The 20,306-nt window shown below is 44.5% G+C and overlaps 1 protein-coding gene, 1 long non-coding RNA gene, 1 other non-coding gene and 1 pseudogene across 7 annotated transcripts in view; 3 read left to right on the top strand and 1 right to left on the bottom strand.

Moving 5' to 3' along the window:
• WTAP (WT1 associated protein) overlaps positions 1 to 3,094 on the bottom strand; it is a 31,235-nt gene extending 28,141 nt beyond the window's left edge. For 2 of the 5 annotated variants that reach the window (XM_035297093.3, XM_035297095.3), the window contains exon 1: positions 2,890 to 3,094. The gene's annotated coding sequence lies outside the window, so the exon portion shown is untranslated. Of the gene's footprint in view, positions 1 to 367; positions 482 to 2,558; positions 2,713 to 2,889 lie in introns of those variants that run through there. The other 3 variants (XM_008995327.4, XM_078370418.1, XM_008995328.4) reach the window with 2 other exon arrangements.
• The window catches only part of LOC144582232 (uncharacterized), a 25,323-nt gene continuing 7,842 nt past the window's right edge, over positions 2,826 to 20,306 (top strand). Inside the window, exon 1 of the long non-coding RNA XR_013534657.1 lies at positions 2,826 to 3,386. This is a non-coding gene — a long non-coding RNA (uncharacterized LOC144582232). The remainder of the gene's footprint in view (positions 3,387 to 20,306) is intronic.
• On the top strand, positions 9,624 to 9,749 carry LOC118153379 (U4atac minor spliceosomal RNA). The gene has a single exon (XR_004742618.1). It is a non-coding gene; the product is annotated as a U4atac minor spliceosomal RNA (small nuclear RNA).
• On the top strand, positions 17,963 to 19,523 carry LOC100411870 (heterogeneous nuclear ribonucleoprotein H2-like; annotated as a pseudogene).

Genomic DNA, 20,306 nt, shown 5'->3' with positions numbered 1-20,306 from the left:
ATTGAATCCTAAGGAAAAATAATAAAGAAAATATACTCAATACTTATGAGTCACACATTTAACAACAGCACTTTTCAAAGTCAAAGTTAGTTCCCATTTTCCAGGATGAAAATGACTGTGAGTCATTAGGTGATTAAAACAGTTATTAATTAATACATTGGGGATAAGGACCTCAAATTTGCCCCTCAAAAAGGTGGTAACATGATAATTACTTTTTAAATTACGTAAAGGTTTCAGTTATTTATGTAGATAATTTAGAGATAATATATCTCAAACTTAGACTATCAGGACCACCATCTACTCTTGATTCCATAACAGAGAAAAACAGCTTAGTAGGGAGTTCGGTTTAGACTGGCTAGGTGCCTACCATCCCAGATCCCAGTAGCTTCCTGGCTCTCCGCATCATAAAGTTAGGCAACTCAGTTCCCTCTGAACAGAGGCAAGGGCCAGCCAACACAACTTCAGTAAGAAAGCACGGTACCTTGGTGAAACAAATCATAGCTGAATGTAAGAAACCAATCTTCAGACACTATAGTAGCACGGTACTGATCAGAACTGAAAGGCCACCTTTTCCTTACCCTCCGTCATGTGTGATTTTGAGTAAGTCATTTAACCCTTGCAGTTTCCAAGTCACCAAAACATAATTTTGCCTGTCTCAAAGTGCTGCAAATAGTGATGCTTTCAGCACAACATGCTATATAAATAAAATTTTTCAAATAAAATATGAACATAAAAGGCAACTTTCATGTGCACTTGGAAAAAATTAAATTCTACTAACTATATCTTCAAAGGCAGAAAATATTTATAGCACTATGTTCTAGTCAGATGAAACGCCTTGTTATACACAATGAAGCATACTATTGTAAAGATACTGAAAAGTTTTTCGGTGGTAAGCTTAGTAACTACAAGAAACAACATTTAGAGGCAGAAAAGTGCACTGGAAATAATTTAAAAAGTAAAAACAAGAAAAAACCAAAATATTATCTTCAGTCTTGTTTTGCTGAAGGACCTACTAACATACAATTTTGAAGAACAAGAAATATATAATGATCAAAACTGCTAAACAATATATTCGAGGGGATTCAATACTACATACAAGACCGTAAGAGATCTTGGATGCTTTAACGTACTGTACAAATAGCGACAGTGCTCATCTCCACATCATAGAGCTATTACACATTTTCTGTTTCATCTCTACCAGCTTATTTCTGACAGACAATACACAACAATATTTTGAACAAACATGACTCAACGTTCAATTGGAAAAGCTAGACATAAAGGAGCCATGTAAAAATCAGCAGTGCCTGGGACATACTATTATTACTTTCATCCTCTGGGAGCTAGAAATTTCGGTAGCTCGTCCAAATTCTGCCACTGAAAAAGTACATAAAAATACTTACGTTTTAAACTATGTGTGTGCTTAAGATACCTTAAGATCTAAAAGCACTGTTAGAAACACACCTACGCAAACCGTTAAAACGTAACCTCAACCTTATTAAAAGCCTACTTGTGGACTGCAATCTTTCCCCACTTCCTTTGCCTAATCAGTGCTACTTGAATGAATTAAAATGTACCCACCTTGAAAATATTTTTCGTTCACGGTTTTAAATTATGGTTTTAAATGTCCGTAGTATGTTTATCTATCGTAAAAAAGTTAACAGCCAAAATTTTAAAATACAAAAAAAGAGAGCTTGTGATGCATCTATGATGTCCATTTATCTTCCGAAGCAATGGAATTAACTAAATTAAAAACTAGATAAAATGGACACAAATACAACTTGCAACTGTAACATAATTACCGAAAATACTTTCGGCGAATTTTTCTACTAAATGGTAGATTTTTTTTTTTTTTTTTACATAATCACAGGATATTAAGATAGTCCTTTGGGATCAAACCACCAAGCGACTTTCTTCTTTATCAAAACAAGAACTTAGGCTTTTCTACTATGTGTACACTGACTTATGAAAAACGGTTAAAAAAATCATCGAATAACTGTCACAGGGATCCAAGGTGAGACTTGGATTTCACAAAAATCTGCAAATAATTCAGTTTCTTTCCTCAGAATGCACGCACTCATTTGAAAATGGAAATCTACAAGATAACCTATCTGCAGTAACAACCTACTGCGTGACACGAAATACTGGGAACGAACGATTTTTTTTTCTTGCTGAACTCGTTAGTGCCGCCAGGTTCTCGGGAGAGGCCCGAGGGAGGTGGAGGGGGCGACACCTAGGAGAGGAGAGGAAAGGACGAGCGCCGCCGTTCAGCCCGGGGAGGGCAACCTTCGGCCTCCGTGAATGGCCGGTCTCTCCGACCGCCGGAGCACCCGTCTCACCCCGGACCCCGGGGACGGAGGACGGAGATAAAATGGCATCGGGGTGGCGGAAGTGTTTCCGCAGGCGGGAAGATAGAGCGGATTACGAGAGACCGGTGCCGCCCGGGGCATGAGTGATCCTTCCGGCCCTGCCCGCCCCTTACCGGCCCGTGGCCGCTGCGCCCCAGCCCTCAGGCCCCGGAGATCCCCCGCGGCCGCTCCCGCCAGCCGACCCGCACCTACCTCTCCTGTCGCGGAGGCCGAGGCCGCGCTGCTCGCCCCGCCGCCCGGGCCCCGCGGGCGCCGCGCAACCGGACCGCTCTGCCGCCGGTTCCGCCGCGCTCCCAGTCCCGCCACAACCCCGGCGCTCCCCTTTATTTGCGGGTCTCGCTGCCACAAAATGGCGCTGAGGGAGGAAACCAGGCCCCGCCGCCCGGCCCCGCCCCGTCGCCCGGCCCCGCTCCGCCCCGCCCCGCCCCACAGCCCGGCCCGAACGCGCCGCCTGCCAGCGCCACTGCCTGCCGCCTCCCGCCAGCCTCATCGCTCCGCCATGTTCGCGTTCTGGCCCACTCACCGAAGAGTCGCCTTTCAGGGGTGGCCGCGGTCACCTGCCCGCCGCCGGGCCCCGCCAGTAGAGGAAAAGTGAGGGGAGGGCGGCCGCCGGCCTAGCCCGATCGGGGCCTCGAAGCGCAGTGGAGCAGCTGCTCCCCGGTAACACACCCTGTCTTTTCCCAGGAGCCTGGCGCGAGCCCCCGCGGCCGCCGGAGCTCAGCGAAGGCGGTGGGGGCGGGAAGGGAAGCGGCTGGAGGGGCGGGACGGCGAGGTCGGAGGTCAGCCGCGGGGCATCACGGGAAGGGAAGGTGGCCGCCTGGTGGACGCACTCGCCGCGGCCACCTGCGTCTGCGGGACGGCCTCGTGCGGAGGGATCTGGGCGAAGGCGGCGCGTCATTGGCCGCTCTGTGGTCGCGACTCCCATCCTTGATGCTTCCGCGCGTCGGAGGACCAGGTGCCACCTCGAGAGAGGCTGTGGGCGGCGAGCTGGGGGCGTTTACGCTTAGCAGAAGCTCACCTGTAAGTTTTGAGAACTTAGAAACCGATGCCCTCCCTTTCTTCTGTCGTAAGGCGTATCCTCCTGGACGCCGGGTTTGCTCCTCCTTGACGTCTCTGGGGACGTATCGAGGAGCTATTGTTCTCTGGTGCCGGAGGTTGCGCGGCGACCGCGGCTCTGAGGGCGCCTTGCTAACTCTGAGGAGGGAAAGGCGGCCGGCCCCGATGGGCTTAGTGAATCCAGTTAAAGGGGTCCTGCAAGTCGAGCAGACTCCCTGAAGCAAGACTGCGCCATCTGGATTGCCGAGTAAGGGCGGTGTTACCTGAAGAACGTGGAACAATCTCGAAACACTAGAGGATCACGTAATTCTTTCGATTGGTCTGCCCTTAGCCGGCTTTATCAAACCTGTTTATCCCCAATGAAGTGTCTTGTAGTAAGGTGATTTCTAAGGATAAGATTAAAGTACACTCCAGATGGTCGTATTACATTCCCCGTGAATCAGATCAGTCTGGAGAAGTCTTTGCAACTTGTATCACAAGAACTCTCAAAAATTGAAAACAAAAAGTCCAAAATTCAAAGGAGAAAATGGGGAAGGACATGAACAAATCATTCTCAGAAAAAATACAGTAATGGTCCTTAAACGTGGGAAGATGCTCCACCTTACTTACAATGGAAATACACATTGAAATTACCTTTCTGGTGGGAGTGGAAAAATGGTTCAAAATCTGTGGAGTACAAAATTACGTTTGTTTATTCTTACTCCTTGCAGTTCTAACCCTAACCTTATTCTGAAGGTACAGCTCTACACATGGAAACAATATGTATACAAGGTTATTGCAGTGCTATTTGTCATAGCAAAAGTTAGGGATAACCTAAATATCCATTAATAGGGAAGGGATAGGCAATGGTGCATCCATCCAATAGAATACAATGCAGCCCTTAAAAAGATTCAGAAGGGGCCGGGCGCCGTGGCTCAAGCCTGTAATCCCAGCACTTTGGGAGGCCGAGGCGGGTGGATCACGAGAGATCGAGACCAACCTGGTCAACATGGTGAAACCCCGTCTCCACTAAAAATACAAAAAATTAGCTGGGCACGGTGGTGCGTGCCTGTAATCCCAGCTACTCAGGAGGCTGAGGCAGGAGAATTGCCTGAACCCAGGAGGCAGAGGTTGCAGTGAGCCGAGATTGTGCCATTGCACTCCAGCCTGGGTAACAAGAGCGAAACTCCGTCTCAAAAAAAAAAAAAAAAGATTCAGAAAACCATGTGTTGCTTATTTTATATATCTTAATATATAAAAATATTTATATTTAACATGCATATTTATGTATATATGCTTATTTTGGGAGGAGGGATTGGAAGGATATCCCGGAAACTTAAAATAGTTACCTATAAAGAGAGGTGGGCAAGAGTGGAGGGGAGATAGAAACAAGAATTCTCTGTCTTTGAACTTTTAGTTTTATATAGCCGACAAGTAAATAAAAAAGTAAACCTCAGAGTTGAAAGCAAATTGAAACAAATGAAAATTCTTAAGTATGGCTTTTTTTTTTTTTTTTTTTAAGACAGTCTTGCTGTGTTGCCCAGGCTAGAGTGCAGTGGTACAATCTCAGCTTATTGCAACCTCCCCATCCTGGGTTCAAGCAGTTCTCCCACCTCAGACTCCAGAGTAGCTGGGATTACAGGCATGTACCACCACCCCTGGCTAATTTTTGTATTTTTAGTAGAGATGGGGTTTCACCATGTTGACCAGACTCACTCCTGACATCAGGTGATCCGCCTGCCTAGACCTCCCAAAGTGCTGGGATTACAGACGTGAGCCACCACAGTCGGCCCCTTGGGGCTTTTGAACACAGTCCTCTAGTAATGTATCTGTGTTGAGATAGTGTAGTCTTTCCTCCTTATATGCAGGAGATTGGATGTAGGACCTTCTGCAGGCATATACAGAAATCTGCATACCTGCCTTGGCCTACCAAAGTGCTGGGACTGCAGGCCTCAGCCAGCCGGCCTCTTTCTGAACTTCTTGGATCTTCCATTTATATCATTCTCTCATACACTAGAAGTCTTTGTACACAGTAACATTAAAGTACTTATGTTATCCCATCATATCACATACAGTACATAGTTTGAAAACAACAGCAACAATATTAGTCAATCATAAAGCAGTTAGTGAAGCTGAAAGCTCCTTTGCATTTTTTTCCTCATTAGGATACACAGTTGATCCTTGAACAACACTGGTTTGAACTGCTGGGTGGCTGATGCTTGCAGTCCCAGCACTTTGGTAGGCCAAGGCAGGAGCATCACTAGAGTCCAGGAGTTTGAGACCAGCCTGGGCAACATAGTGAGACCTCTGTCTCCATTTTTTTTTTAATTTAAAACAATTTTTAAGATGTTCTAATGGAACTGAAGAATACAATATGAGAACTTTGTGAAAAAAAAAAAAGTTCACTGATCCTGAAAAAAACTAATATAAAAAATTTTAAGAAGTTCAGAAAAAAATAGTCTGTAATACTGAGTTTAAACTGCAGGGCTGGGTGCAGAAGCACACACCTGTAAGCCCAGTGCTTTAGGAAGCCAAAGTGGCCTAGGAGTTCAAGACCAGCCTGGTCAACACAGTGAGACCCTGGCTCTACAAAGTCCAGATAAAATAGCCAGGGGTGGTAGCCTGTGCCTATATAGTCCTAGCTACTTGGGAGGCTGAGATTGGAGGACCAGTTGAGCCTAGGAGTTTAAAGTTACAGTGAGCTGTGATCTTACCATTGCACTCCAGCCTGGGCTGTAGACCCTATCAAAGAGAAAGAAGAAAAAAATTTAAACTGCAAAATAAAATTTCCTGGTTCTGTGCACTGAAAGGGCCTAGAAGCCCAAGGGTGACCAATTGGTCAAGTTTGCCATGGACTGAGGGGTTTTCTGTGGATGCTGGACTTTCAGGTTAAAACTGGAACAGTCCCAGGTGAACTAGGATGTACAGGCAAGGTCACCCTACAGTAACAATGAGCACATCTGACACGCAGATCTTGGTTTCTGAATTCCATTTCCACTAAAGAAGAGATCCAGAGCTCCTGGAAGAATTGGCTGATTCCAGCTCTGGGCTGGGAAAAAAACGAGTTGAGCCAGGTATTTCATTGTGCCTGAATGCAAAGGAAGTGCTTAGACCGATGAGGCTATGCCAACAGTATTTAGAAGCACTAACAAAACTAATCCATAGTGATAAACAGTAGATCAGTAGTTGGCTAGGAGGAGAAGAGAGAAGGAATTGACTGGAAAGGAAAATGGGAGAACTTTTGGGGGTGATGGACATGTTCTGTGTCCTGGTTAACAGAGAGATATACATTTTTCAAAATTCATTAAATTGTGGCACTATAAGGGATGCATTTTATTGCATGTAAATTATACCTCAATAAAATGTGGAAATAAGCCAAGGCAATCCAAATGAGAAAAGCAAAGTCTGTTGTGAACTTGCTGTAGCAAAGGAGTCAGCACCATCACTTACGTTTTGGCAGAGGTTCAAAGGCATGCAGAGGAGTGGGAAAGCTTTACAGTGGACAAGGGAAAGTTTCACAGGAATGCCTGAGGGGAAGCTGTTGCATGGGGAAGCTGGAAGCTAACTAGAAGTTGGCATCCCATGGGGTTGGTTAAAGGAGCATATGTGACTTTCTCTGGATGGTCATAAACTAGGAGTGGGGACAAAAATTAGGGAAGCTGTTAATTTTTAATCAAGTCCTGGTAATTTTGAGCTGATGTCGTAGAAGTTACTATTTAGCTTCCTGGATGGCTACCAGAGATAGCAGTTTGCCTTACTACGAGTCTGGTTGATAGCAGGTTTGGCTTTTAGGCTGGGTGTACAGCACTTATGGTAGATAAATGATTGGTTTACTGGGCTAGTTGTTGCAGGTAATGGGCCAGAATTCTGTTTTTATGTATATTGTGGCCATTGTTCATTTGTATTTTCAGTCTCTCAAAAATAAATTTTAGAGACATGGGAGTCAGCTTGAAGGATCTCCCACGGGCCAACTTTAGGGCAGTTTTAACATCAAAAAGAAAATGAATACTATTGATTGCAATACTGAATAAATAAAAATGTACTCTCTAGTATAGAGAAGAGAGAATGAGAAGAGGGAAACTATTTTTCCATCATTGGTAGTGACTATTATACCAGTTTGTTACTCTGAAAATTAGTTATTAAAGGCAGATAGCATTTATATTGTTTGTTGTTTGTTTTGTTTGTTTTTGTTTTAAAAATAGAGTCTTGCTCTCCCATCCAGGCTGGAGTCCAGTGGCACAAACATGACTCACTGCAGCCTTGATCTCCTGGGCTCAAGTGATCCTCCTGCCTCCTCAGAAGCTGGGACTACAAGTGCTTGCCACCATACCTGGCTAAGTTTTTTGGCTTGTTTTTTTGTTTTTTTAGAGATGGGGTCTTGCTATGTTACCCAGGCTGGTCTTGAACTCCTGGGCTCAAGTGATGCTCCCACCTCAACCTCCCAAAGCGCTCAGAGTATAGGCATACGCCACGGCTCCCAGCCTACTTTGCCTTTTTTTTTAAATAAAGAATGTGGCCGGGCGTGGTGGCTCATGCCTATAATCCCAGCACTTTGGGAGGCCAAGGCGGGTGGATCACGAGGTCAGGAGATCGAGACCATCCTGGTCGACAAGGTGAAACACCGTCTCTACTAAAAATACAAAAATTAGCTGGGCATGGTGGTGCGTGCCTGTAGTCCCAGCTACTCAGGAAGCTGAGGCAGGAGAATTGCTTGAACCCAGAAGGCGGAGGTTGCGGTGAGCCGAGATTGTGCCATTGCACTCCAGTCTGGGTAACAACAGCGAAACTCCGTCTCAAAAAAAAAAGAATGTGGTTTATCCCCAGTTGATGAGGAAAAACTCTTTAGTCTAGGATGCCAGCTAATAAGTGTAAAATAAAATATAGAGTTAGAAAATAACTGGCCAGGTGCAGTGGCTCATGTCTGTAATCCCAGCACTTTGGGAGGCCAAGGCAGGAGGATCACTTTAGGTCAGGAGTTTGAGACCAGCCTGGCCAACATGGTGAAACCCCCATCTCAAACACAAAATATAAAAATTAACCAGTTGTGGTGGTGCATGCCTCTAGTCCCAGCTATTCAGGAGGCTGAGGCACAAGAATTGCTTGAACCCGGGCGGTGGAGGCTGCAGTGAGCCAAGATCATGCCACTGCACTCCAGCCTGGGCAGTGGAGCGAGACTCCATCTCAAAAAAACGACACAAAACAAAAAAAAAACACACATGATATAAACCTTAATGAAATAATTGACTCAAAGAAGGACTATCAATGGACTTTAAAATCTTTAAATGAAAGATTACTGGGAAATGCCACCAAAGTGTCACTCTACAGTCTACTTACAAGAAAACACAGGCCAGGCTTAGTGGCTTACATCTGTAATCCCAGCACTTTGGGAGGCCGAGGCGAGCAGATCATGAGATCAGGGGTTCAAGACCAGCCTGGCCAACATAGTGAAACCCTGTCTCTACTCAAAATACAAAAAAAAAAAAAAAGTAGCCAAGTGTAGTAGTGCACCTATAGTCCAAGTAGCTGGGAGTGCAGAGGCCAAGGCAGGAGAATCACTTGAACCTGGGAGGTAGAGGCTGGTTTCAGGGAACCGAGATCGTGCCACTGCACTCCAGCCTAGGCAACACAGTGAGACTCTATCTCTTTAAAAAAAAAAAAAAAAAAAGCCAGGTGCGGTGGCTAACACCTGTAATCCCAGCACTTTGGGAGGCCAAGGCAGGCGGATCACAAGGTCAAGAGATCGAGACCATCCCGGCCAACATGGTGAAACCCCGTCTCTACTAAAAATACAAAAAATAGCCGGGCATGGTGGCATGTGCCTGTGGTCCCAGCTTGAATCCAGGAGGCAGAGGTTGCAGTGAGCCAAGATTGCGCCACTGCATTCCAGCCTGGCGATAGAGCAAGACTCCTTCTTAAAAAAAAAAAGAAAGAAAAAAATACACCTCTGTAGCAGAGCCATCTGGTGGTCACCATTTGAACCAAACCATCAAATTTAGTATCAGTAATAGTGGAACAACCTCCAGTTTACAGAGAATACAAGAGAAGGGTTGTTGTGCAAATCTAATTATGCTGACAAAGATAATTATAAAAAAAATGTCAAGAGACTGTAAGCAATAAATACTTAGTGAATGGCTGAGTTAGGCATACGGTAGTCTCTATCAGTATCTAACCAGTTTTAAGTCACCATTTCAAATAAAATATCAGCACATGATGAAAGTTACAACCATCCTTTTCTTGGGGTTGCGCTACTGTCCAATGAGTGCCTGGTGAGAGCAGTACTGCTAACTCCTGCACAACACACCAAAATTAACTGGAGCTTTGCTTTACCTTGGTGCGGTTTTTGGAAAAATGAAAAATGGCTTTTCCACACACAAAGTTGTTTACATATTACTATATTAAAAAATACATACAGGCCAGGCATGGTGGCTCATGCTGATAATCCCAGCACTTTGGGAGGCCGAGTTAGGCGGATCACTTGAGGTTCAGAGTTCGTGACCAGGCTGGCCAACATAGTGAAACCTCATCTCTACTTGAAAAAAAAAAAAAAATATAAAAATTAGCCGGGTGTGGTGACAGGCACCTGTAATCCCAGCTACTTCAGAGGCTAGGCAGGAGAATCGCTTGAACTCAGGAGGCAGACGTTGCAGTGGGCCAAAATTGTGCCACTGCACTTCAGCCTGGGTGATGGAGCAAGACTCTGTCTCAAAAAAAAAAATTACGTACAGGGCTGGGCACGGTGTCTAACGCCTGTAATCCCAGCACTTTGGGAGGCCAAGGGGGATGGATCACTTGAGGTCAGTAGTTCGAGACCAACCTGGCCATATGGTGAAACCGTGTCTCTACTAAAAAAATACAAAAATTAGCCAGGGTGGTGGTGCATGTCTGTGATCCCAGCTACTCGGGAGGCTGAGACAAGAGAATTGCTTGAACCCAGGAGGCGGAGTTTGCAGTGAACCGAGATTGCATCCCTGCCCTCCAACCTGGGAGACAGAGCAAAACACTCTGTCTCAAAAACAAAACAAAAAAAGCCATACTATTTAGTCAGGTCAAGATTACATGAATTGCCTCCTACTTTGCCATCAACCTAATACTTAGAGTATAACTTTTTTATTTTTATTTTTTTTGAGAAAAGGTCTTGCTCTGTCGCCCAGGCTGGAGTGAGGTAGCATGACCTTGGCTCACTGCGGACTCCGCCTCCTGGGCTCAGGTGATCCTCCTGCCTCAATCTCCCCAGGAGCTGGGACCACAGGCGCAAGCCACCTCGTCTGGCTAATTTTTGTATTTTTTGTAGAAACAGGGTTTTGCCATGTTGCCAAAGCTGGTCTCAAACTCCTGGGCTCAAGCAATCTGCCTGCCTCTGTCTCCCAAAGTGCTGGGATTACATGCATGAGCCACTGCACCTGACCCATAGCCTATAACTTTTAACCCTACTAATTTGATTTAGGAATCACCTAATAAAATATTAATTGAGCGGTGTCTGAGTCCATTCAGACCATAATGAAGTACCATAGACAAGGTGACTTATAAACAACAGAAGTATATTTCTCACAGTTTTGAAGGCTGGGAGTCTGAGATGAAGGTGTCAACATTTCTGGTGAGGGCCCTTTTCTGAGTTGCAGAATGCCGACTTCTCTTATCTCTCTTCCCGCTCCCCCGCCTCCCCCCCCATGGAGTCTTGCTCTGTCGTGCAGGCTAGAGTGCAGTGGTGTGATCTCAGCTCACTGCAACCTCCACCTCCTGGGTTCAAGTGATTTTCCCACCTCAGCCTCCTCAGTAGCTGGGATTACAGGCACGTGCCACCATGCCCTGATAATTTTTGTATTCTTAGTAGAGCTGGGGTTTCACCATGTTGGCCGGGCTGGTCTTGAACTCCTAACCTCATGATCACCTGCCTCAGCCTCCCAAAGTGCTGGGATTACAGGCGTGGGCCACTGCACCTAGCTAACTTCTCTTATCTCTTGTGTGGTGGAAAGAGGAAAAGAGAACTCTATGGGATCCCTTTTCTAAGGGCACTGATCTCATTCATGAGGGCTCTACCTTCATGACCGGATCATCTCCCAAGGGCCTCACCACCTACCTTCACATTGAGAGGGTTAAGATTTCAACATGAATTTTGGGTGAACACAAACATTCAATCTATTGCAGAATTACCGAGCGAAAAAGAAAATTATTTGTAGTAACGCTAGTTTTTGTTATTGGCACCCAGAAGTCCAGGGATCCTGGAGAGATGATCAGAGTTGTTGGTTAAAAAAGTTAATACTAATCCATGATGCTCACAAGAGCTCACATCTGGTGTGACTATGACCATGTCATGTTAATATCCCTGCCTGGTCCATTCTTTCTGTCTGGAATGCCCTTTCTACTCCTCTGTGCCAGGTTATCTCCTAGTCACCTTTAGTAATTAGCCTAAGAAACATTACTTATTTACCTTAGTTTGTGTCAAGCATAGAGATCATCGTTTTATAGAGAGGGAAGCCAAACCAAACTTTCTAGCCTACTTTTTCTAATCTAGTGGATTTTACACTGACTTACATGATTTTACTGTGAGCAGCAATGCACCACATCAACCCAATGTATCTAATCTCTGCAGATCACAAAGACTTCTACTAAGATTCTAAGTTGAAATAATAATAATAATAATAATAATAGTAATTAAATAGGGCCGGGTGCAATGGCTCACACCTGTAATCCCAGCACTTTGGGAGGCCAAGACAGGTGGATCACTTGAGGCCAGGAGTTCTAAACCAGTCTGGCCAACATGGTGAAACTCTGTCTCTAAAAAAAATAAATAAAATAATAATAATTAGATTGCTGTCATAACTAGACTATTATTAAAATATTATTTCGGAAATCCAAATGTTGATGAAATGTCTGCATTCCTGTGTATATTGCAGCACCATTCACAATAGCGAAGATACATGCAGACTCAGCCTATGTGTCCATCAGATGACTGCATAAGAAAAATGTGGCATATGTGGCCAGGCATGGTGGCTCATGTCTGTAATCCCAGCACTTTAGGAGGCTGAGGTGGGAGAATTGTTCAAGGCAGGGGTTTGAGACCAGCCTGGGCAACAAAGTGAGACCCTATCTCTACAAAAAAATAAAAATTAGCCAGGCATGGTGGTGTGTGCCCATAGTCCCAGTTACTTGTAGGCTGAGGTGAGAAGATTGCATGAGCCCGGGAGTTCAAGGCTGCAGTGAGCTATGAATGCACCTCTGCAGTGCAGCCTGGGTGACAGAGGGGAGAGACCCTATTCCAGATAAAGAGAGAAAGAAAAAGAAAGAATAATACTATTAGCCATAGGAGGACATTAAGTGAAATAAGCCAAGTACAGAAAGATAAATACTGCATGTTCTCACTCATATGTGAAAGCTAAAAAAGTTGATGTCATAGAAGTAGAGAGTAAAATAGTGGTTACTAGAGGCTGGAAAGGGTGGGGGCAGGGAGGGGACAGCCGGAGGTTGTTAACAGATACAAAAGTACAGCTAGATGGGAGGAATAAGTGCTAGTGTTCTACAGCTCTGTAGGGTAACTATAATAACTTACTGTATATTTTCAAATAGAAGAGCAGATTTTGGATATTTTCAACAAAAGAAATAGTAGATGTTTGTAGTGATAGATGTGCTAATTACCCTGATTTGATCACTACACATTGTATACATGTATGTAAATAACAGTCTACCCCAAAACATGTACAGTTATGTGTCAATTAAAAATAATAATTTTATGGCTAGGTGCAGTGGCTCATGCCTGTAAACCTAGAACTTTGGGTGACTGAGGTGGGAGAAGTGCTTGAACCCAGGAATTCAAAACCAGCCTGGGTAACATAGCAAGACCCTGTCTCTCATTCAAAAATAATAATGGTAAAAAAAAAAATAGAGTTAGGTTTTAAACGTTCGGAACTCCTTGGTGGGAGTGAGGCGCATTCGTTAGTCAACAGAGGTTAACAGACGTATGGGTAACTCAGTCAGTTATTCTTGGAAACAGACTTGTCCAGCTGCTGGAAAAAAATCCCTTCATTAGGAAAAATAAAGGCACACTTTGCATGTAATTTCCCTATCCAGATCCCTGTAATTTTTTTTCCTGGTTGCCCATTCAGTACAAATAACAGCAGCTTTCTTAAAAGGACTTAGCATGCCAGAATGACTGGACATTGCTGTACTCCTTCCAACATTTGCTGGGGTATCATGGCACACACTGTTGGGAGCCATGTTCCTCCTCTTGCACAATCTAGGAACTTCTAGATTGTGTTTGAGTCATAGTATCTTCAGGCCAGGAGATGAATTATGGCTGGCGTAAGCCAATGTTTCTCAACAAGTGTGCTATTGGAATTTTGGACAGGACAGTATGTGTGTTTATGCAAAAATATTTTGTGCATTTCAGGACATTTGGCATCCGTACACCAACCCACTAGATGCCAATAGCACCTCTCTGTTTATGTGACAACTGAAAGTGTTCCTTCATGTGTTTTCAATACTGCCCCCTCCCCTCATGCCCTTGATGAGAACCCCTGGTCTAAGGCAAGCATGGCTATCATGGTCTTTACCAGACAGTGATGGTGCTTAGTCTTCTTGCAGGCAGAGTTGGCCAGTTGAGCAGTTCTGGCTGAAATCAGAGGAAGTCTCTCAGGGCTTCTGAGAAAAGTTTTCCTTCCCGAAAAGAGAGAAGCACACAAGGTGAAACGTTTTTCCCATCACTTCCTTCTTGTCTCTTCCTAGGCTGTGAGAGGCTGTGATGTTTGCACCTATAGAAACCATCTTGTGATGATGAGACAACAAGTTGGAAAATGAAAGCAGGCTGCTGGGAATTCAGAGTTAAGAATGGAAAGTCCCTTAGAGGGCCGGGCGCGGTGGCTCAAGCCTGTAATCCTAGCACTTTGGGAGGCCGAGTGGGTGGATCACGAGGTCAAGAGATCGAGACCATCCTGGTCAACATGGTGAAACCCCGTCTCTACTAAAAATACAAAAAATTAGCTGGGCACGGTGGCGCGTGCCTGTAATCCCAGCTACTCAGGAGGCTGAGGCAGGAGAATTGCCTGAACCCAGGAGGCAGAGGTTGCGGTGAGCCGACATCGCACCATTGCACTCCAGCCTGGGTAATGAGCGAAACTCCGTCTCAAAAAAAGAATGGAAAGTCCCTGGATCCTGGATGACCTTGTTAATCTTCCAGACTCACCAAGGGACTGCCAGTTGGGCTTTTTATTAGGTAAAATGGATATGTCCTTATATTTAAAACCGCCGTTCATCAGGATTCCTGTTACCTATAGCCAAACACATTCTAACTTAGAAAGGACGGGCATTTACATGATCAACAAATGAAATACAGTGGAGAGGTGCCAGCAAAACTAGGTTTTTTTGTGACACTTCGCTTTATTGTTTTTTTTTTTTTAATGGATTGGAGGTTTCAGTGGGATGGGAGAATCACAGGGAATCAGGTGTTCAGAGGAATGTATTGAGTAGAGGTGAGGAACTAGGATGTTGAAAAGTAAAAAGAGGAGAGAAGGAGAGGAAGAAAGAGGAAGAAAAAGAGGGAAAGAGAACAGGAATATTGCTTCATTCTAAAAATGGGTATTAATAATGGCCAATCAATATTTTGTGTATTTAAAATGGAGAACTCTATAAATATTTATTGAGTTTACTTGTTCCGGATCTGAGTTGAAGTCCTGGATATCCTTATTAATTTTCTGTCTCGTTGAGTCTAAATCTCGTTATGGGTCTTATGTATCTGGGTATTAAGATCTCTTATTGTTGCATTGATCCTTTTACCACTGTATCTTTGTTGCTCTGAAATCTATTTTATCAAATGTGAGAATTGCAACTCCTACTTTTTGTTTATTTATTTATTTTTGCTCTCCATTTGGTTGGTAAATTTTTCTCCAAACCTTTGTTTTTTGAGTCTTTGTGTATCTTTGGATATACCGTTAGGTTTTGGCTATATCTTTTGATTGGGGGATTTAGTCGATTTAAATTTAGGGTTACTGCCATTTGATGTTAACTGGCTATTTTATCCATTCGTTGATGTAAATTCTTCTTTATGTTAATTCTCTTTACTTATTGTTATTTTTACATTATATTATGATATCCATAGTCCTTGTTTCACAATTTAATAAAGCAAAAACTTAAAAGCCATTATTCATTTCCAGAAAACCAAACTTTTATGAGACAAAAAGCTAGCTACAATAAAAATAAGTGTCTTGAAGGATTTTATTTTCAGAACTTTTTTTCTTTTTTTCCTTGAGACAGAGTCTAGCTCTGTTGTTGCCCAGGCTGGAGTGCAGTGGTATGATCTCGGTTCACTGTAGCCTCTACCTCCTGGGCTCAAGTGATACTCCCACCTCTGCCCTCCCAAGTAGCTGGGACTACAGTCATGAACCATCACATCCAGCTAACTTTTGCATTTTTTGTGGAGACAGTCTCGCCATGTTGCCCAGGCTGGTCTCAAAACTCCTGGGCTCAAGTGATTCTCCTACCTCAGCCTCCCAGAGTGTTGGGTTTATAGGCATGAGCCACCATGCTTGGCCTATTTTCACAACTTTTCAAAATACTATTCTTTTTGCCTCTGATGCTTGCTAATTGTGTTTAACCTTATGGATGCAACAGTAAGATCCTGTTTGGTTGAACACTCAGTCAGATCTCTTCAATTTTTAAAAAGGACAGTTTTTTTGTTCCCCACAATTAAAGACCCACTAGTTCAGGAGACAGTCCATTCAGAAAGTACATGCCTGTGATAAACTGCAAATCTGTATTTCTGCCAGAGGAGAGTACTGGGCTTTAGGCAGTAGTTCTGTGGACCACAGTGACTGCCTGCTAGACTTGTTTTTGTTGCTCTTCCTTGTCCTTTCTTAACCTCTAAAATAGTTTTCTCTATCTCACTCAGTGCCAGTGCCACTGGCCAATTGAGGTCTTCAGCTTTTCTTTCTTTTTTTTTTTTGAGATGGAGTCTTGCTCAGTTGCCAGGCTGGAGTGCAGTATTCTGATCTCGACTCACTGCAGTCTCCACCTCTTGGGTTCAAGTGATTCTCCTGCCTCAGCGCCCTGAGTAGCTGAGACTACAGGCGCACACCACCATGCCCAGCTAATTTTTTTTTATATTTTTAGTAGATATGAGGTTTCACCCTCTTGGCCAGGATGGTCTTGATCTCTTGACCTCATGATCTGCCTGCCTCGCCCTCCCAAAGTGCTGGGATTACAGGTGTGAGCCACTGTGCCCAGCCTGTCTTCAGCTTTTCTTGTGGACTAACAGTGGCTTCCTAATTGGTCCTCTGCCACCCATCTTTGGTTTATCAAAACTGTCTCCTACACAACAAACCCTTTCTATTTCTGGGAGATTTCCACTCCTGGGAAAATGGACTAGACATACTTTTCCATGTTTCTCTCACCAAGTACAGCTAAAAATCCTGAGTTTATAAAATAAGCAGAAAAAGGCTGAAAGGCAAACTGGCTACAGACTTCAGGACCCAAGGACTGACATTGGAGTGACTCCCTTTGTTTTGTTTTTGCCTCATATATCCCAGAAGCCAGCAATCTGTTAACACCAACAAGCACAGACAAAAAACAGCCCCCAGCAAAAGCCTGTTCTCTATAACCAAAGGTCCAGGAAAGGAGGCAGTCTACCAAGACAGAAAACCTTTAGACAGTAACTGCCCTGTGCTAGCTGGACACCAGAGAAGAATCTGTAGCCCACCCCCATCCACTCCAACAAAGGCTTCTGATGAAAACATCAGTGGGCTGTGATGTGATTAATTAGACGGGACACCAGGCTTATCATAATCTGGGCACACAATTGCAGTCACTGGCACACCTTTTCAACAAAGTGAGAAACAGGAATTGCTTTGTAGTGCTGTGGGAAAGAGCACCACCTGGTGATGAAAGGAGAGCAAAACATCTAAAGGCTGTGCCGCTGAGCCTGCTGTAGAAGTCAAGTCAATCAATGTTGGTTCTTAAAAGGTCACTACCCAGGCCCAGCCTGGGGAGGGATGTAGGGGGTGTACAGTCAGGAGAAGGGACTGATGAAATGTGCTAGTCTGTTCCTGATGGAAGCCAGGCTCATCTTCCCTAGGAGGGAAGAGTCAGCATGTAATGCATCATCCAGTGTGGGACTGAAGGAAGTCCAAGGTCACTTGGTTTCTGGAGAGGAAAAAGAATGGAGGAAAAGGTATAGGCTGAGAAAGAGATGCGGAATGATGTTTCTTTGGTCCTCACAACCCGACATCTAGGGAAGTAAGGGCCTGTATTAGTCTCATTTGACAGATGGGATAGCAGAGGCACAAAGTTAGATGACAGCACAGATAAGAGGTAAAGCCGGTGTGCTCATGTGATCACATACTTATGTGAGCAGAAGTAGTTCTGGTTGTTGTCTCGCTAGAGCCCTTTAAGGGCAGAAGGAGGAAAATTGCCTGCTATACCAAAATTGCACTGAGCCAAACTTGCTACCAAGAGCCCAACAATCGCCATGACACAGAACGGAAGGCAGGGAGGGGTTTGTGGCGAAGGTCAGGGGCTTACCCTGGTCCTGCTCAGCCAGTGAAGTGATGCACTTCTCTGATTGCAAAATACAAGTGGCACATTTGTTTCATCTATAGATAGAAGGCAGACCAAGTGGTGAAGCATTTGTTCAACTTGAATCCACAGATGAAGTGAAACTGGCTCTGAAGACAGAGACACCATGAGACACAGATAACGCTGAAGTATTCAAGTCTAACAGTGTTGAAATGGATTGGGTATTGAAGTATACAGTTTTGAATAGCCCTGATACTGCCAGTGATGGCTTTGTCTGGGCTAGAGAACTCCCATTTGGCTGTAGCAAGGAAGAGATTGTTATTTCTTTTCAGGGTTGGAAATTGTGCCAAATGGGATGACACTGTGAGTGGACTTTCAGGGCAGGAAGCACAGGGGAAGCCTGTGTGCAGTTTGCTTTGCAGGAGGTAGCTTAGAAGACACTGAAGAAACACAAGGAAAGAATAGGGCCCACGTACATTGAAATCTTCAAGAATAGCCAAGCTAAAGCTCAAACCTACTATGATCCCCCTGAAAAGCTCATGGCTGTGCAGTGGCCAGTTCCCAGTGATAGTCCAGGGGCTGGCCAAGGGTGTAGTAGCATTGGCAGAGGAGCTGGGTGTGAAAGGATGAGGGAGGGTCCGTGTGGTGGAGGACATAGAGGCTATGATGACTGTCGTGGCTATTATGATGGATATGGTTTTGGGTTTGATAGATTTGGAAAAGACCACAATTACTGTTTTTCAGGAATGTTTGATCATAGATAGGGAGTTGGTGGGTCTAGTTTCCAGAGCACCACAGGGCACTGTGTACACATGAGGGTGTTACCTTACAGAGCCACTGAGAATGATGTAATTTCTATTCACCTCTTAACCCTATGAGAGTACATATTGGAGTTGGACCCGATGACAGAGTTTACTGGTAAGGGAGATGTTGAGTTTGCTACTCACCAAGATGCTATGGCAGCTCTGGCAAAAGACAAAGCTAATATGTAGCACAGATATGTGGAGATCTTTTTAAATGCTGCAGGAACAAGTGTGTGTGGGGGGTTATGATCACAGCTATGTAGAAATTTTTTTGAATTCTACAGCAGAGGCAAGTGGTGTTGCTTATGGTAGCCAGATGATGAGAGGCATAGGCTTATCCAGCCAGTCTAGTTATACAGCTGAGTGGTGGTTATGGTGGTCAGAGCAGTGCCAGTGGGGTGGTTATGGAGGTGGTTATAGTGGTCAGAGCAGTGTGAGTGGTGGTTATGGAGGTGGTTATGGTGCTCAGAGCCGTGTGAGTGGTGGTTATGGAGGTGTTTGTGGTGGTCAGAGCAGTGTGAGTGGTGGTTATGGAGGTGGTTGTGGTGGTCAGAGCAGTGTGAGTGGTGGTTATGGAGGTGTTTGTGGTGGTCAGAGCAGTGTGAGTGGTGGTTATGGAGGTGTTTGTGGTGGTCAGAGCAGTGTGAGTGGTGGTTATGTGGTCAGAGCAGTGTGAGTGGTGATTATGGAGGTGGTTATGGTGCTCAGAGCCGTGTGAGTGGTGGTTATGGAGGTAGTTACCATGGTCAGAGCAGCTGAGTGGTGGTTATGGAGATGGTTATGGTCAGAGCAGTATGAGTGGATATGACCACACTCTAGAGGAAAACTCCAGTGACTGTCAGTCAAACCTTGCTTAGGTAGAGAAGGGGCACCAAAGAGCTACTCCAGATACAAAAGCTGTGCATTTATAGGACTTGAATAGAGTGGGAGGAATGTTTAGTGTATCTGGTATGATGGGTAAATGGGAAATATTTGTTTGGATCACTCTTGGTCAGCTTCTCTTTCTTTGTCTTCTTTCTCTCTTTTTTTTTGAGACGGAGTCTCACTTTGTCGCCAGGCTGGAGTGTAGTAGCACAATCTCGGCTAACTGCAACCCCAGCCTCCTGGGTTCAAGCAGTTCTCCTGCCTCCTCAGCCTCCCAAGTAGCTGGGACTTGGGACCATACCCAGCTAATTTTTGTATTTTTAGTAGAGACGGGGTTTCACCATTTTGGCCAGGATGATCTGAATCTCTTGACCTCGTGATCCACCCGTCTTGGCCTCCCAAAGTGCTGGGATTACAGGCGTGAGCCACCAGGCCTGGCCTCTCCTTTTTAAAGAAAACAAAAGTTTAACAGTTTTGCATTACAGGCTTGTGATTCATGCTTACTGTAAAAGTGAAAGTCAAGTTATTTTAAAACTTTGAGCTCAGTAATTTTGAAAAGTGAAATATTCATCTAGGACATAATAACAAAATTCAGTGTTGACCATAACTGTTAAAATAATTTTCAGCTTTCCTCAAATTAGTTACGTTGTAGGAGTGTACCTAAACAGTAAGCATATTTAAGTTGATGCAGTTTCATTTATGTTAAATGTTGCTCTTATACCACAAATTGAAAACTTTG

This window comes from Callithrix jacchus, chromosome 4, assembly GCF_049354715.1.
Source record: "Callithrix jacchus isolate 240 chromosome 4, calJac240_pri, whole genome shotgun sequence".
NCBI lineage: Eukaryota > Metazoa > Chordata > Mammalia > Primates > Cebidae > Callithrix > Callithrix jacchus.
This window is presented reverse-complemented; position numbering and strand designations above follow the sequence as displayed.